General features: G+C 39.1%; 1 protein-coding gene across 1 annotated transcript in view; it reads right to left on the reverse strand.

The window, feature by feature from the left end:
* Positions 1–19,557, reverse strand: part of SUSD2 (sushi domain containing 2) — a 340,007-nt gene that overhangs the window by 83,035 nt on the left and 237,415 nt on the right. The gene's annotated exons all lie outside the window — the stretch shown is intronic.

The following is a 19,557-nucleotide window of genomic DNA, read 5'->3' on the forward strand; positions in this document are numbered from 1 at the left end:
AAGTGTGAAACTAGCCTATGATCTGCTTTTTTTCTACAAAATTAAACAACTGAATGAACATCCTCCAAGGCCGGTGATTCCATAATTTTTGTCAGGGGTTGTAATCACACAAGTAGCTAAATTTTGCTCTAATCATCTCATGAGTAGATGTCTGTCTTTTTTATCCCTAAATTCTGTTTTTCAGTGCAAATCCTCCTCTCTATAGTTTCTATTTTCCCTAGTAACAGTACATTACATTGATTGATTTAACATACAGTGATTTCAGTGCTGCTAAATTAAATTGTAAAATTCAACTCGAGCTTCAGCCCCCCCCCCCCCAGCAATATTTCACCAGGTTTCAGGCTTCTGGCTCAACCCATAAATCCCCTGAATACAACAGAGATCTTGCAAAACATGTCAGGGATGGGAGCTGGTGTTGAGTATAGCGATAGACCAGGCAAGGATCTACCCTTGAGATCATTAAGCTGAATACACTCAGATCTACTACTGATGTTTGGGCAGGTCAGCCAGTTTTAGTTTTTTGTGCGGCCAATAAGTGGTGCAGTGGTCGTGTTCTGCACTGTTAACATTGCTGCTCAACAACAGCAGACATGATGCAAGTAATAAATAAGGAATACGGTGGTTCAGAGTCCATGCTGCCAAAGGTACAAGCGTACAATCACACACGAAGGTGAAGCATAAATGTGGTGTATAATATCAATGTGCTTCAAGCTTTCAAACCTCTTCATCAGGACTAAAGCACAAAGATGCAAGTAATGACCGACTGCAGTGGTCATATGGAAAATTAATCTGGTGGACTTAGGCACCGGATCTGGGGGGTCAAAGAAGAGGTGAGTATATCTTACTTAAAATAAAACAAAACTATTTTGTTTTTTAAGTTAAATTTTGGATAACTATTGACATAGTTCACAGTTAACTGAAAGATATTAGGAGCAATGAAAATATCCAAAAGAAGGTGTCAATGAGTCCTCTTCTATCACACCTTTTTCATTTTCAGGATTTTACTTCTAGTGTTGTAGACTTACCCTCAACTACAAATGCATGCTTATAAAGTGAGTGAGGTCTTTGCTTCTCTTCTGGGGTTCTTGCGCTCCGGTTCTCTATATCTAGGAGTCCACTGCTAGACAATGATGACTAGCGACAACTGTTATCTATGCACTAATTAATAATAGAAAATATTGACACTCGTGGCTATTTCAGTTGTAGCGTGAAGCTATGTCCTACAAGAGGCACAGTGCTGCGCTTGTACCCAGTGCTTACACACTGTGGCAGCTGCAGCTGTTTATTACAGTAGTAATATTTCTTGCATGCAAATGGTGACGGATGTTTCCAGTGCTGTACTAATGAGGTGTAATGTGTGCACCCATAGCTGGGAGACCTGTCACACGCTTCTCCAATCTCCAGTTGTCCTGGCTGTATGGCGATGCCACTCAGCAGATTCATTGGGACAATAGTAGCATTTACATGGCAATGTCCCCTAATAAAAATAGCATACATAAGGTTGGCTTTAAAATGTGACTTCTCTAGTAGCATTTTACTAGTATGTGTTACTGTTTCTGTTTAAAAAACGTTTTGGCATGTATTGAAAATAGATTTATCACCAACATTATTCACACTGTACTATGGCATATTTGTATTATTAATCTCATTATGGTAATAAAGGAACAGCCGAGCTTTGGAATTCACCTCGCAGGGAACCTCTTCCATTTTTTAGGGATTAAGCCATCTTGAGCAGTCCGACTTCAAAGAATACAAAATATTTTTTGAATATTTTAAATGGTAAGTACTTTGCCAATTATTGCGCTTAAAATGAGCTCCCATTGTGCCATTTAATAAATAAGAGATCTACTTTAATAAATGAAGGGCTGGTCACCACCTGGGGCACTCTTGTATTATAATAAAAAGTCAGAAATCTTGGACAGGTGTGACAATGAAATACCTGGCCTGACCACCGGGTGTCCCAACCTGTTTGCTCCCCCAAGCAGTTAGCTCATGTCAGGAGACAGACTAGTTGGGCCGAGTCTTCAGATGACAGAATGGTCCGTTTCACCGATGTTAGAGACCGGCCGAACAGTGTGTACTAGATGCAAGCAATAGATCAGCATCAATTAGGACTTAATCCTACAGTCCTCGCATAGCAAAATATCTTCACAGTAGTGATTATTAAATCATTGTATGTAAACTGTGGTTATTATACTTATCTATCTACGTATCAATCCGACAAAAATAGGGCAGAACTACAATATTAATAATATGCAAAATACATGCCTACAAATGATCTTTTAAATACATCATAGAATAACACTAAAATGTGCAAATAAAGAAGCTTCCTTAATCCTCATGTTCAGTGTTTTCAGATTGATGACGAAGTTACTAAATAACCCATAACATGATAATAGCAGAATTTGCACCTTTTCAAATGTCTGTTTAATTCCTATATACAGTGGCATTTAAAAGTTTGGGCACCCCTGGTCAAGGTTTACAGCTAAGCAAGGAGAAGATGAAATGATCTCTAAAAGGCCTAACGTTAAAGATGACACATTTCCTTTGTATTTTAGACAAAAAAAGATATACAACTCTGGCAAAAATTCAGAGAACACTGCAAAATGTTCAGTTTGTCTGATTTTTATCTTTATAGGTATATTTTTGAGTCAAATGTAAATTGTTCTTTTATTCTTTAAACTGCTGACAACATGTCTCCGAATTTCCAAGCAATAAATTTTGTATTTTTTTTCAGAAAATGAGAAATGGTCAAAAGAACAAAAAAATGCAGTGCTTGCAGACCTCAAATAATGCTAAGAAAACAAGTTCATAATTATTTAGAAACAATACTAATGTTTTAACTCAGGAAGAGTTCAGAAATCAACATTTTGTGGAATAACCATGATTTTTAATCACAGCTTTCATGAGTCTTGGCTGCTTTCCACCAGTCTTTCACACTGCTTTTGGGTGACCTTATGCCACTCCTGGTACAAAAATTTAAGCAGTTCTTTGTTTGATGGCTTGTGGCTGTCCATCTTCATCTTGATTACATTCCAGAGGTTTTCAATGGGGTTCAGGTCTGGAGATTGGGTTGGTCTTGACAGGGATTTGATGTGGTGGTCCTTCATCCACACATTGATTGACCTAGCTGTGTGGCATGGCGCATTGTCCTGCTGGAAATAACAGTCCTCAGAGATATATTTGCATCAGCCTGTTTTCCTTTTTGTAATTTTTAAAATGTAAAAGATGAAAATGCATATATATATATATATATATATATATTGCTCAAAAAATTAATGGGAACACATCCTAGTACATTGTGTTGGTTAAGTGTTCCCTTTATTTTTTTGAGCAGTGTATATATATATATATATCTATATATATATATATATATATATATATATATAATTTTTTTTTTTTTCATCTTTTACATTTTAAAAATTACAAAAAGGAAAATCAGCTGATGCAAAAGTTTGGGCACAAAGTTTAAGTTTCACAGATTGTAAGTTTGCGCCTTTTGAGATAGTTTATTGTGGATTTTGACATCTGTTTAGAATCATTATCCATTTGTAGAAGCCATCCTCTTTTTAACTTCAGCTTTTTTACAGATGGTGATATGTTTGCATCAAGAATTTGTTGAAATTTAATTCAATTCATTTTCCCCTCCACCCATGAATTGCTCCCCGTGCCATTGGCTGCAACACAACCCCGAAGGATGATTGATCCACCCCATGCTTAATGATTGGTGAGATGTTCTTTTCCTGAAATTCTGTGCCTTTTTTTTCTCCACACATACCTTTTATCATTGTGGCCAAAGAGTTCTGTTTTAACCTCATCGGTCCACAGGACTTGTTTCCAAAATGTATCAGGCTTGTTTATATGTTTTTTTTGCATTCTTCTGAAATTTTATAGTGAGGATGCAGGAGAGGTTTTCTAATGATATCTCTTCCAGGAAGGCTGTATTTGTGCAGGTATCTCTGAACAGTAGAACAATGTACCACAATGCCAGAGTCTGCTAAATCTTTCTGAAGGTCTTTTTCAGTCAAGCGGGGGTTCTGATTTGCCTCTCTAGCAATCCTATGAGCAGCTCTCACTGAAATTTTGCTTGTTCTTCCAGACCTTATCTTGACCGCCACTGTTTCTGTAATCTGCCATTTCTTAATTATATTTGAAACGGAGGAAAGAGCAACTTGACAATTCTTTGCAATATTCTCATAGCCTTTTCCTACTTTGTGAGCCTCCACCATTTTCATTTTCAGAGTGCTAGGCAGGCACGTACTTAGAAAAATACATGGCTGCTGTTTTTTGACACAAGGTTAGAGGAGGCTGGTTTTTTATAAAGCTGGGAAACTTGCATCACCTGGCCTTTCCTAATGATGATAGTGAACAAGTTGTAACTCTAACAGGCTAATTGAGGTTGAAAACCTTAGTCAAAGTTACATGAGCACACAAATCTCCAAGAATGCCCAAACATTTGCAATGGCCCATTTTCATTTTTCTAATTTTTAAAATGTAAAAGATGAAATTTTATATATATTTGCCTAAAATACTAAGGAAATGTGTCATCTTAAATCCTTTTAGAGATCACTTCATCTTTAACCTACTTAACTGTTCACAGGTTAAACAGGTCCAGTGCACTATAGAAGAGCATTAGACACCAAGACCAAGTACTCACTATGGCAGCCAGTCTCATAGTGGTGGAGGTGCTCTGAATATGTACACTCATGTGCAGAGTTTTCGCTCAGCCGCTCAGCCTTAGGTACTATTTTACATGTTCAGAGCACAACTCCTGAGCAAGTCACATTTGTAGTTACTTATATATTAATTTATTGTTATTATATTTATCAGTATACTTTGTTTTTTTCCTAATATCTTGGCCATTCTTATATCGCACAGATTTTCTTTGCACTTGGCACTTAACCATAAGGTCCTCATGGAAACCACACAAAAACACACCAAATATAAATACTTATTCTTATAGTGTGTGGCAAACAAATTTATCAAGGACAATAAAGGGATAAATCACTACTTAAACCATAGCACTAATGAAAAATATGATCAAAAAATCCCAAAAGTGTTTTTCAAAAAGTAGAAAAAACTTTATTAAATACATCACAGATACATGGAGAAGGGAAGGAGGAACAATCATTATTGGTATACCTGATCAGGTATACGCTTGTTGGGGAGGGCGCACTGCTACAGACTGTCCCTGGCCACCAGATCAGGTATACCAATAATGATTTTTAATTAACTATATATACCTGTAACATAATGTTGGTTCTGTTTACTAGACCATTTGGGAATGTGCAATGCAATGGGAGTAATATTATGATTTGTTGTATTATTGATATAAATACTATTTACCCCCTTTGGTAGCATGTGCGCCTTTTTTGCTCGTGTGTACATGTGGTTCTGCCTTCCCCCTTTCCTCCTTACTTTCTACATGTATCTGTGATGTATTTAATAAAGTTTTTTCTACTTTTTGAAAAAGGCTTTTGGGATTTTTTGATCGTATTTTTCATTAGTGCTATACTTTACACAGTAAGTTATATCCTGTATTCTCTGAGATGGTGGTTTTTCCATCCTATATGATGAGAGATGGGGTATTTTTAACCCAAACCCTTATCATGATGTTTTGGGTTGTCTTGTAATTACTGTAGTATTGTACTGCTCTGCAATTTTTAGCCACATTGATTATTTGCAATGATTCACTTAATAAACGATACTAATTGTTGTTCAATGTGCATGACCCATTTCATACTGCTACTTTTTTCTTTTTTTTATTGCTGTACCTACTTTGATTGTTATTCGGGTTTGTAACACCTATTTTTCCATGTTATATGTGTGGTGCACACTCCTCATGTTTTTCCAGCAGTAGAGGCTTAGTGTTGGACCAAGTGAGAGTGAGTAAAGTACAATTTGTTTTTGTTTTTTTGACAAACTGCACCTGGGGTTATGGATTTTCTGAAAATGGAAAACCTCTTTAATGTCTTAAGCATACTGATCTAGTATTTTTTTTTCTGATGGATTCTGTATACCATACCACATTCTGTGTGCATTGGTTCTACAGTAGGCTCTGAAGACTCTACGGGGTCTAAATTGCCACAAGCTCAGGGGTATTTGAGTGCTTGAAATCTGCATAGCTCAATTACATATACTGTAGAAAACAAATAAAAAACTAGGCAGTTGCAGCATTACACCTGTAAGAATCTACTATTTAGCAGGTCTTCTTTCACCCACTCAGTAGAAGACACTTCACCACAACTCATTGCCACGCGACAAGTTTGGAACATTTAGGGTTGGCCAGCTCCTAAGAAATGAAGGCTTAGTCCCATGTGTGGAAGCATAGATGAGTGACACAAAGCAGTCTTTCATGTAACGCCAAGCCTGGCTTATCTCTAAACCCACTGCCTGAGCGGAGAAGACAGCTGCAAGCTTCTTGTGGGGGACAGACACCACTAAATGTGTTTAAAGGGATCCAGAGACAACAATTTATCATTTACTTTGATGAATGTTTCTCTTATTATGTGTAAAACGATGCATATTTCCAGAAGGGTTCAATTCATTGCAAAACACCTGTTCTTATATTTTATCTCCACTCTCATTATTTCATCCATTATTTTATCCAGTTCACTTTTACACAGTCTCATTTCTCATAATGTAGAATAAATGATACCACTTTGGGATTTCTTTAAACCATTTTTCAGTACATCATATGCTTAAGGCTATGTGCACACGCTAGCGTTTTTAAACGCTCAGGAAAAGGATCCCCTTTCCAGAAATCGCGCGTTTTTTGCGCGATTTTTGACGCGTTTTTGACGCGTTTTTTGACACGCGATTTCTGGGATCATTGGGGATGGCTAAAAACGCTCAGCAATGCGGAAATTAATGAGCATGCTGCGTTTTTAGCCGCTAAGGCTAGTTTCACACTTGCTTTTTTTTGCAGCGCGTTTTTCCCGCAAAAAAACGCATTGAAAAAACGCATACAAAAGCATACAACTGCTGCGTTTTTTTCAAGCATTTTTATGAGCATGCATGAAAAAAACGCAGCGTTTTTATGCGTTTGTATGCGTTTTTAGTGCGTTTTTACCGCGTTTGCGTTTTTTTCCAACATTTTTAGGTGGCCCCTCACACTACCCAAACCATGACTTTACTAACCCTAACCCTGACCCTAACCCTGACCCTAACCCTAACCCTGACCCTAACCCTTAACCAAATCATACTTAACCCAAACCCTAAACCCTAACTAACCCTAACCCTAACCCTAACCCTGACCCTGACCCTAACCCTAACCCTAACCCTGACCCTTAACAAAACCATACTTAACCCTAACCCTGACCCTAACCCTAACCCTTAACCAAACCATACTTAACCCTAATCCTGACCCTAACCCTGACCCTAACCCTAACCCTGACCCTAACCCTTAACAAAACCATACTTAACCCTAATCCTGACCCTAACCCTGACCCTAACCCTTAACAAAACCATACTTAACCCTAACCCTGACCCTAACCCTAACCCTGACCCTAACCCTTAACCAAACCATACTTAACCCTAATCCTGACCCTAACCCTGACCCTAACCCTTAACAAAACCATACTTAACCCTAACCCTGACCCTAACCCTAACCCTGACCCTAACCCTTAACCAAACCATACTTAACCCTAATCCTGACCCTAACCCTGACCCTAATCCTTAACAAAACCATACTTAACCCTAACCCTGACCCTAACCCTAACCCTGACCCTAACCCTAACCCTAACCCTGACCCTAACCCTTAACAAAACCATACTTAACCCTAATCCTGACCCTAACCCTGACCCTAACCCTTAACCAAACCATACTTAACCCTAACCCTGACCCAAACCCCAACCCCAACCCTAACCCTGACCCTAACACTAACCCTAAACCCCCTTAACTAACCCTAACTCTAACCCAAACCCCTAAATTCCATGGTTAAAAAAAAAAACCGCATATGCAAAAAAACGCATACATGAGCATGCCAGTGAGCACATATGCGCATCCATAGGCTATAATGGCCATTTTTAGCGCAAAACGTGCGCATATGTGCGCATGCGCTTTTTTGCAGGGCCAAAAAATGCAACATGCTGCGTCTGGAAAATACAAACGCACACCCCAAAAAAACGCAGCACATGAAAATCGCATACATGCGCTTACAAGCGCGCAGGTATGCGCACCCATGTTAAATATAGGGGAAAAACGCATGCGCACATATGCGTTTTTTTCCAGCGCTAAAAAACGCAAATGTGAAACCAGCCTAAGCGATTCCTGAGCGGTTAAAAACGCATGCATTGGCACAGAAAGCCAAAAACGCATGCTAATTAATTTGATGCATCTTTTAAGCGTTTCTGCAGCGTCTGAGCCGGCTCAAACGCTGTGGAAACACTTAAAAAAACGCATCGTGTGCACACAGCCTAAATGAATAGCGTCACACAAAAGTATAGCTCATAATTCACTACATAAACAATTGTCGTACGGCTATGGGGACAGACAAATAAAAAGTTTTGATGCTTGGAAGAAGAAGTAAAGGAAAAAAATTAAAAATCACCCTGTTCAAGGAGTGAAAGGGAAAGGTCACCATAAAAGAATCTTTCATTGTGTATAATGTTTGTGTACTCTACTTTCTTGAATGTCCTGCGTAAATACATTTGTTCCGGGAGCTGTAAGTTGGGAGTTGTCATTTATGTGGATTTACATTTATCCTCTACTAATCACTATAAGGCCCACAAATACTGTTTTTGCTACATTTTTGTTATCAAAATTTGATGCTGCTATATTACACTGCTCAAAAAAAAAATAAAGGGAACAATTAAACAACAAAATATAACTCCAAGTAAATCAAACTTCTGTGAAATCAAACTGTCCACTTAGTAAGCAACACTGATTGACAATCAATTTCACATGTGTCACGTGCCCCGTCCTGTGTGATACGGACCGCAGGCCGGTAACTGAAACTACAGGACGCGGCACGTGTAATTGTCCAGTGTGACGCGGCCCGCAGGCCGGTAACTAATACAACCAGACAAAGGGGGATAGGGAAACATTTACAACGGAGGGCCCTGCAATAGTGAATGGGGAACGTGAAGACCTCCTGCACTCCGCTGAGTCAGTGTCCCTAACGCTCCTAACACCCTATGCCGGTTCCGCACTGGGCGCCGCTCAGGAACCTGTAGCCCTGGCACACCCTACACCTATCCCTTGCTAAGGACCTGCGTGGCGCAGGCACTGGCCCCACTGCTGCACTAACACCAACATGAGGAAAAGTGACAAACAGGGAAACACTTAGCTTTGCTCTGATGCACTTGCTCCTGGCAACAGAGACCAACACCTGAGTGCATATTCCTATACTGTGTCCAACACCTGGGTGCAGCTTTACAGCAACAGCATCCAGCACTGAATGCCGCCTTGGAGCAACAGAGTCCAGCACCTGAGTGCAGCTGTTCAGCAACCGAGTCCAGAAAACTGAGTACAGCTCTCAGTAACAAAGTCCAGCAAACTGAGTGCAGCTCTACACCATAGCTGTCACTCCACCAAGCTTTGCAGGAATTCTTCACTAACACCATAGCTGCCACTCCACCAAGCTTTGCAGGAATTCTTCACTGACCCCATAGCTGCCACTCCACCATGCTTTATATGAACTCCTCGCTGACACCATAGCTGCCACTCCAGGACTCTGAACGAGCCGCCCTGGACTCTCCTCCAGCTCCCCATCCAGCTCCTTCCTTCACCGAGGATGGTTGGAAAGCCCAACAATAATAATAATATCACCAACATGAGTGAGCACTACTGACACACATTTATAGAGCAAACACACCTGTTAGTGATTCCCGTGCAATTACACTAACCACCACCGGGGGGAAACTATCTCTAAAAACACCAGTGCAATGACCATACTGGCCACCGGGCAAAACTATCTCTAAGCACAAGTGCAATGACCATACTGGCCACTGGGGACAAAACCAACCCTGAGCAAAACAGCTCACAGGAAAAAAAAAAGGTTACTTGTGCATTTAATCTGTCAGATCCACACAGGATCATGACAACATGCTGTTGTGCAAATGGAATAGACAACAGATGGAAATTATTGGCAATTATCAAGACACCCTCAATAAAGGAGTGGTTCTGCAGGTGGGGACCACAGACCACATCTCAGTACCAATGCTTTCTGGCTGATGTTTTGGTCACTTTTGAGTGTTGGTTGTGCTTTCACACTCGTGGTAGCATGAGACAGACTCTACAACCCACACAAGTGGCTCAGGTAGTGCAGCTCATCCAGGAAGGCACATCAATGCGAGCTCTGGCAAGAAGGTTTGCTGTGTCTGTCAGCGTAGTGTCCAGAGGCTGGAGGAGCTACCAAGAGACAGGCCAGTACACCAGGAGATGTGGAGGGGGCAGCAGGAGGGCAACAACCCAGCAACAGAACAGCTACCTCTGCCTTTGTGCAAGGAGAAACAGGAGCAGCACTGCCAGAGCCCTGCAAAATGACCTCCAGCAGGCCACAAATGTGCATATGTCTGCACAAACGGTTAGAAACCGACTCCATGAGGATGGTCTGAGGGCCCGACATCCACACATGGGGGTTGTGCTCACAGCCCAACACTGCAGGACGCTTGGCATTTGCCACAGAATACCACAATTGGCAAATTCGTCATTGGCGCCCTGTGCTATTTACAGATGAAAGCAGGTTCACACTGAGCACGTGACAGATGTGATAGAGTCTGGAGGCGCTATGAAGAGCGATCTGCTGCCTGCAACATCCTTCAGCATGATCGGTTTGGCAGTGGGTCAGTAATGTTGTGGGGTGGTATTTCTTTGGAGGGCCGCACAGTGTTGGGCTGTGAGCACAACTCCCATACATATATATTATTAATAGTAGTAGTAGTATTATTAGCTACATTTTAATTGTCTTTTCTGTCAGATTTTTAATAAAATATTAAACGCACTGCAAACATTTTTTGTCATGTAATTTTCCTCATAATTTTTGTGAAATGTGAATGACGCAATTAAACAACACAAACAAGTTGCAAAAATTGTAGGTATTACTACTGATTTTTGGAAAATACCTTAAAATTGCAGAAAAAAATTGCAGAAAAAGTTTATTGAAAAAAGAACCCTGTCATGGAGTGAGAGGTGCAGTCTATGAGCTCTGAGGAACTTTTCACTAAAGCGACTTCCATTCCTGCAAACAAGCGATTTTTATTATCCATCCATTCAAGCTCACCATCTAGAGCAAAATAAGCTCAATATTGTGCAAATTGGTGAAGTTTGGACTTATACCGGCTCCAGCCTGAGGGAGGCCTGCTAGGCCGCATTTTTGAGGCCTAATTACCTCATATGCTACAACAGCCCTTTATTGTACCTATGAGACTGCCAGAAGCTTACATCTAAGTTCCTGACATAGTGAACACCAACCGCTGTTATCAGTGACTCAGCGCTCCACTCAGAAGCAAGTAAACCCCCACCTGAGCCTTGCGTTCCCCGGTTTAAATGGGGTAATGACCCCTGTATTCTGCTGGGGATATAAGCGCACATCTATAGAAATGCAACTGCTGTTAAAAAAGTGGCTGATAACTGAGAGACCATAAGGAAAACAGCTTTCTCATACAGCAGCGGTATCAAATTTCAATAAGCTCAGGATAAGAGGGGTTACTGCCACAAACTTCTCTACCAATATATATGAGTGCACTATATAAATAACCCCTCAATACCACCGATATTGCTTTAAAATCACTTAAAGGGGACGCACTTTTTGTAGTTTTATATTCACAAGGAAAAGTGGCTGACTACTGCGAGGCCACCAGGATAATAGCTTTCTCATAAAGCGGAGGTATCAAATTTCAATAAGCTCTGAATAAGAGGGATTACTACCACAAACATCTCTACCAACGTATATAAGAGTGTACTATATAATTAACCCTTCAATACCATAGATACTGCTGTGAAATCATTTAGAGGGGACGCAACTTTTATAGTTATATATTCACATGATCGCTGACCCCTTGAAATCTCTATCTCTGAGTCAAAGGGGTCATTTATCCTAAAAAATTTAAGATATAATTTGCCTTGTATAGAAAACCAGACCTGACAAAACCCACAAATTGGATTTCATCTTTCATATTGGATCTATTTAAAGGGGTCATATTACAGTATCTACAACTCATTTATTTTTTAACACGTGAGCGCTTTGTTTTCTTATCCATAGGCTATCATCACTGAATGCAGTTTGAAAGCAGCAAGACACAGCCTGTCTATCGCATCTACCTACTACCACAAGAAAGAATACATCTGGATACCCAGGTTAATCCTTTGTTTTCAGATTTCTCTGCAGAGACTGCGCTCAATTTCTAATACCATACCAGTTGGTTCCCTTAATCCCACAAAAATTCTAATACCATATTAATTGGTCAAACCGTTTTTATTTATTTTTTATTTATTTTATTATTATAATTCCATATTAGTTGGTCATTTGTTTCTACGTTGGTTGATATATTCACCTAACCTAATACCAAACTGGTTGGTCATCTGATACCATATTTATTGGTTTAAACTTCTAATACCATATTGACTGGTTCTGGGCTTGATTCCCTCATACCCGCAAACAGTAAAATGTCCCAGAAAAATTCAAAATCATCCATCCCTTTTAAGAGCTCAAAAACAAAAAGGCCTTTACTGCAATCTTTCAATGGATGCAATTAACACTCTGAGCCCTACCAAATCAAGGTCTCCCAAAACTTCAAAACCAAATCAGACAAATAACAGTGGTAAAACACCAAATGAACCAACCAAAGCAACAATTTCTTCCTCCAAAATAACAGATGATATGGACACCTCCATTTCATCAAAGAGAAAAGTCCCAGGAGAATGGGGGGAAAAACCTCTCTTACAATATAACTCAAAAAGCGAAGAATCGGATAACTCTTCTCTCTCTTTACCAAACCCCAGCCCTGAAAAATCAAAGTTTAAAAAAGGAGAGCCAGAAATTGAATACCGTAATTCAAACGACGAAAATTCCATTGAGCTATATATGGCTAGTCTCGCTGACAAAATCAAATAATAGCCTAAAAATCACATTGAATAACCAAACTAAGATTTTCCAAGAAACACTTGAAATATTCCACAAAAAATTGGAAAACCAGGAAACCAGATTTATAGATGTAGAGGAAAAATTAAACTCCACCCAAAAAGAAAACCAAGAAATAAAGAAAGAGTTACTCAACCAATCGGAGAAACAATTTAAAAATAAGAGGCATTCCTGAGTCTGTCTCTCCCAATAATTTAGCTGATTATACAAAGAAAGTGTTCAAGAAAATTACCCCATCTTTAAATGACCAGGACCTCATAATTAACAGGATCCATAGACTTCCTAAGCCGCCTAACATCCCTAAGGAGGCACCAAGAGACACCATAATGAGAGTTCACTTCTTCCACATAAAAGATCAATTACTAAATTGCGTCAGACAAAAAGGTGGGTTCCCTGAATCCTATAACCACTTGAGATTTTATGCGGATCTCTCCAAAGATACAATTGAAGGTAGAAAAGCATTCAAGATCATAACGGTGCCTCTAAGAGACAATGGGATCTCATATAAATGGGGTTTCCCCCTTAAGCTCCTTGTCCATTTCAAGGGAAAAACGACAGCCCTACTTTTTCCAAAAGTATTGAATTCTTGAAAGCAAACAAAATACACCACCTGAAATAATCTTGATTCTCCTCAAGGCCTAATCTTGTCATTCAGGCTATCAGCCTTAAAGTTTCACATGATGTTCTAAAGTCTCTTTTTCTCTACTGTTATAGAAGTTCCTTAGAGCTTGTTACCACAAACTTTCCCCCACACTAAAGTAGAATCCACAGGAGTGGATTCCTTCTGGAGGACCTTGTTCGGTTTTAGTATTATTTACTAAAGTTATATTTGCTTGTCATACTGTATATATTTTATCTGAGCAATTTCAGATACAGTTTGATTTAAATTTTCAGGTTTTTTTTTAATCTAAAGTAGTCCATCAGGTCCAATCTACACAAAATGAAACTAAAATTGATGACGTACAATGTCAGAGGGCTTAACAGCCCAAGAAAGAGATTTATAATTCGCAATGAGTTGAATTGCTCTCATTCAGACATTGTGTGCCTTCAAGAATCGAAATTCAAACATAATTCTCATCCCAACTTTCTAGACAACAACTTTCCTAATATTTTCGAATCTTCCGGTCCAAAGAAAAAGGCAGGGGTAATAACACTAATTAAAAACTCTCTTTCCTTCGAACTTTTAGATGAGGTCAAAGACGAACAAGGTCATTTTCACATCCTGATCTGTAATCTAAATCAAGTCACATATACAATAGTGAATGTATACGCCCCCAACAGAGGCCAAATTAAATTCCTTAATAAGCTTCTGAAAAAAATAAATGCAATTGAAAAAAGTACTCTACTAATTGCTGGCGATTTCAATATCGTTCCAGACGGCAAAATGGACTCCACAGCAACAAATAGAAACAAATCTGAAGCACTCAGCAATTGGTTGCATACAAACGAATTGTTCAACGTTTTTCGATGTCTAAATTCGACCTCAATTGAGTTTAGTCGTTTCTCTGACCCACATCATTCAGCCTCTCGGATAGACTTAATTTTGTCAGATGTTTTCTCTCTCCCTAAGTTCTCAAGTGTTTCTATTTCGCCAAAAATGATATCTGACCATTCTCCAGTCATTGGTGAATTTTCAGAAGGAGCTGCAATCAGCAAACATTTTCTTTGGAAATGTTATTCCTCACTTTTCAATTCCCCTACCTTAAATATTGAAATTTCCACAGCAATTAAAAACTACTTCAACGAAAGCGAGTCAAACCTTGTGGACCCATTCATTTGTTGGAATGCCCATAAGGCAGTTCTGAGGGGAGTTTTAATCTACATCTCTTCTAGAATTAAAAAAAAAACAGAGAAAATTGTCAATATACAAAATCAAATCAAAACCAAAGAGTCAAACCAAGCAAAAAGATCATCTCCCTGCCCCATCATTCAATCCGAGCTTTCAAATCTCAGACAAGACCTGAGAGCCATAATCTTCTCATTCTTTGATTCTGCCTTAAAATCATCAACATTAAAACAATATGAAAATCTCAATAAGCCTTCAAAATATATGACAAACAGACTTCAAAAGCTCAGGATAAGAAGCAGAATAAATAAAATAACTTCTCCAAAAGGTGAGTCACTAAATCATGCCCAAGATATTGTAAAGTCATTTGCAAACTACTATCAAGACCTATACAACATCAGCCAGACTAACCCCCATCTCCAACCAAACAAATCCGAAATTGATGCATTTTTAAAATCAGTGAATCTCCCTAAACTAAACAGTGACGACATAGAATACCTCACCTCTTCTTTTACTGACAAAGAAGTCTTGAGTGCCATTAACCATCTTAAATATTTTAAATCGCCAGGCCCAGACGGGTTCAACAATGATTATTATAGAACATTTGGTGATCTCTTAGCCCCTCACCTAACAAAAGTCTTTAACGCAGCCTCGAAAAGTGGTCGCTTTCCTGATGAAATGCTGGAAGCAACCATCATATTTATCCCCAAGCCTAATTCGGACACAACCCAAATTAAAAATTACAGGCCTATATCCCTTATCAATAGCGATCTGAAACTTTGCGCTAAAATAATTGCAAATAGACTAAACCAATTTTTACCAAAGCTTATACTAAACGACCAAATTGGTTTTATAAAAAACAGACAAACAGTTGGCGGCACAAGAAGGCTTATCAATCTAATAAAATTAATCAAATCTACTAAAACTAAAGCCACTATAATATCCCTAGATGCAGAAAAGGCATTTGACCGCCTCAATTGGAAGTACCTTCAAGCAGTTCTACATAAATTCGGTTTTCATTCCCAATTCTTAACAACCATAATGGCACTTTACTCAAACCCCAAAGCAAGAGTTTATGCCAATAATAACCTCTCTCAGTCATTAAAAATAACTAATGACACCCGTCAGAGTTGTCCCCTATCGCCCATACTTTTTATCCTGGCCATAGAGCCTTTGGCCCAATTGATTAGGGATGACACAGAAATTAGAGGTTTAAAGGTGGTCACTAGAGAGTTTAAAATCAGCCTTTTTGCTTTTTGATCTTTTTGATAATCCTTTCTATCTCTAATCCTCATGATTCCCTGATAAAAATCCAAAAGCTTCTCCAAGCCTTCTCAAAAATGTCCTACTTTAGAATTAGCCAAACAAAATCAAAAATTCTCCCTTTCAATTTAAACAATTCTGATATAGAGGAGATCAAGAAAATCAATCCCTGGTCTTGGACAGATAATAATCTCACATATCTTGGCATAGACTTTTGCAAAAATACTGACTCCTTAATTCCCAACAATCTTGACTCCTTGCTTAAAAATATCTCGAATGGCTTCAACATATTGTGATGGTCACGTGTGACTGGACACACCGCCTCCAGCAGGACACGCGTGACCCTGGATACTCCGCCTCAAGTAGGGCAAATTTAAATAATATAACATGCAGCCGGATACACCGCCTCCAGCAGGCAAATTTCAGAATTACACGCGTATCTGGATACACCGCCTCCAGCAGGGCGAATTTAAATAATAAAGGGAAACACCAGGGAAACCGATACAATGGAGGGCCCTGCGATAGGGAACGGGGACGTGGGGACCTCCTGCACTCCCCTGAGTCAGTGTCTCTACACTCCTAACAGTCCCTAAGCAGGTTCCGCACCTGGCGCCGATCAGGATACCTAAAAACCCTAGATCGCCCTTCACCTATCCCTTTCTAGTGAAATGGACAGTGCAGAAACTAATCCCACCACTGCACTGAAACAAACAAAAGGAAAGGTACAAACAGGGATAACACCACTTAGCTTTGCTCTGTTGCTCTTGCTCCCAGCAAGAGAGTCCACCACCAGAATGCAGCTTTCCTCCTGAATAGCTGCTACTTCTCCAAGCTTTGTCAGAGCTTCAAGGAACACCTCTCTGTAATTCCTTCCTTCACCAGACTTTACACCAGAGCTCTCCTGAGCTGCAAGGAACTCCTCTCTGTAGTTCCTTCCTTCACCAGTCTTGGTTGGAAATGAGCAATATCACCAACCATGACTGCAACACCTGACACTCTTTTATAGGTCAGAGCAAGAGCAATCACACCTGCTTTTATAATCACGTGCACTAAACTAAAGTACCCAGAGTGCAATGACCCTAATGGCCACCAGGGGCAAAACTAGAACTGAAACCACCACAGTGCAATGACCCTAATGGCCACCGGGAGCAAAACCAACTTTAAGCACACAGCTTCATTTTTCTGTCATAATCCAACCTGGATGACACATATATGGAGATAGGGAATTATCATGGTGTGGGAAAATCATGACTTTTAAGTCATATGTATTGCCGAAGATTTTATATTTGTTCAGGTCACTCCCAAAAAATATCGACTTCTCTTCTAACTAGTTTACAAAATAAAATCTACTCCTTCGTCTGGGGAAACAAGAAACTCAGAATTTCAAAAAATATTCTATATAATAGTAAAAGATATGGAGGAGTTGGACTTCCTAATATCTGGGCATACTATCACGCCAACTTAATAAAGCAGAGTCTTCATTGGTGGCCGCATTTAAAACCCCCTGCCTGGTATGACCTAGAACTCCATTTCAATAATAACAAATCTCTAAATCTACTCATCCTAGACCAAATACTACTAAGAAAAGAAATTACAAACTGTCATCCTATCTTCCAGCCCATACTGGGTGCATGGAAAAAATTCTCTAAACCAAAAAGGGGTCACAATAACTTTGATTCTCTAAAAAATCTTTCACTTCATGTCATTTGCTTGTCATCGAAACACACCATAGACCATCTATGGGAGAAAGTAGGGATAAAGAAACTCAAAGACTTGAGTGAGGGACCGGCTTATCACCCATTTAGTCTCCTAAAAAAACAGTTTAACATTCCTTCCTCTTCATTTTGTCAGTATCTGATTTTGAAAAATCATATTGATAAGTTTCTTCTCAAAAATTCTCGTATCTCTGAACCAGCAGTAAACTTGGTCAATAATATTGATCACAGTATATTCTGGAGTATGGAATTCATATATAAATGTTTAAAAAAAAAGCTATGAATTGACAAAAACATAATAAAATGGGAGGCTGAACTTCACTTAAGTCTTGATTCTTCTGAATGGGAAAAAGCTTGTACCATTTCTTACTCTGCCACAGCTTCAATGTCCTTACAAGAATCCCACCATAAAATTCTTACTAGATGGTAATATACACCTGCCAAACTTTCTAAAATAAACCAAGAACATTCTTCAACCTGTTGGAGAAACTGTGGGCAATATGGGAGCTTAATTCACATCTTTTGGCATTGTCCTATTATTATGTCGCTTTGGAAAAACATTAATAAACTCAAATTCAATACTTTCAAAAAAGATTCACCTCTCTCCTCAATTGGCACTTCATTCGTTGAACCCAGATCAGATAGACCCTACCTTAAAGGGAATCTGCTCCCCCCTCTCTGTCTTGCTCTACACAAGAAGAAATGCGTAGAGCAAGACAGGGGGGGGCAGTTGAATAAGCCCCGCCCAGCGGACCGGACAGCGACAGTTTACATACATCTGAACCGATATAAAAAAGGTATTTATGCATGAAAGGTGCAGGTTCAGGGGGAAGCAAAAGTACTAAGAGAATCCTTATGTGACACACAATTGAATGATATCATTATATGATATCTCAAAAAAGGGTGACAGATTCCCTTTAAATCCTCTTGTTATCCACATCTTATTAGTTACTAAAAATGCTTTGGCCTATTACTGGAAAAAGCCTAACCCACCATCGATTCAAAATATTATTGAAAAAGTTAGCCTTCACAAGGAATTTGAACGTAAGCTAGCCATGTTAAACAACTCCTATGACAAATTTATAAAGAAATGGACTCGTTGGATAGACCTATATCCTTGAACCCCTATGGACTACAATTTTTTTATATATATATATATATATATATATATATATATATATATATATATATATACACACCATGTTAGTTGGTCATTCGATTTAACATTGGTCGATATATTCACCTAATCTAATACCATATCGGTTGGTCAACTACTATGTCTATATTAGAATTGATATAGAATATGTAAATAGTGTTTGTGCTTTCAAATGTACATATGTAAACATCGTCTCTATTCATTTTAAGTCATTCTGTGTAATGGCATGTTTGTATTAACAATGTTTAAAAACGTTTGTTCCCTATTCCCTCCTTGTCCTCCCTTGTTCCCCCCTCTTTCCCTCCCTCTCCATCTCCCTCCCAACCCCCCCTTCTCCACTTCCTTTCCCTTTTACCCTTTCCCTTTTAAATTCCAAAACCAATAAAAACGTTTGGAAAAGAAAAAAGAACCCTCTTGTGTTTTTTAATATGTTCTAATGACCAAAAGACACTATTCTGATATTACCCCAATGTTTCTATTTGGTCTCAGTTTCATCTTCTTTTGAGTGGTGTCTGTCTTTTTAGCCAGACACAATAGTGTGGTAGACTACTCT

Source organism: Dendrobates tinctorius, unplaced genomic scaffold (assembly GCF_039654945.1).
Source record: "Dendrobates tinctorius isolate UK_male_01 unplaced genomic scaffold, ASM3965494v1 ptg000003l, whole genome shotgun sequence".
Lineage (NCBI taxonomy): Eukaryota > Metazoa > Chordata > Amphibia > Anura > Dendrobatidae > Dendrobates > Dendrobates tinctorius.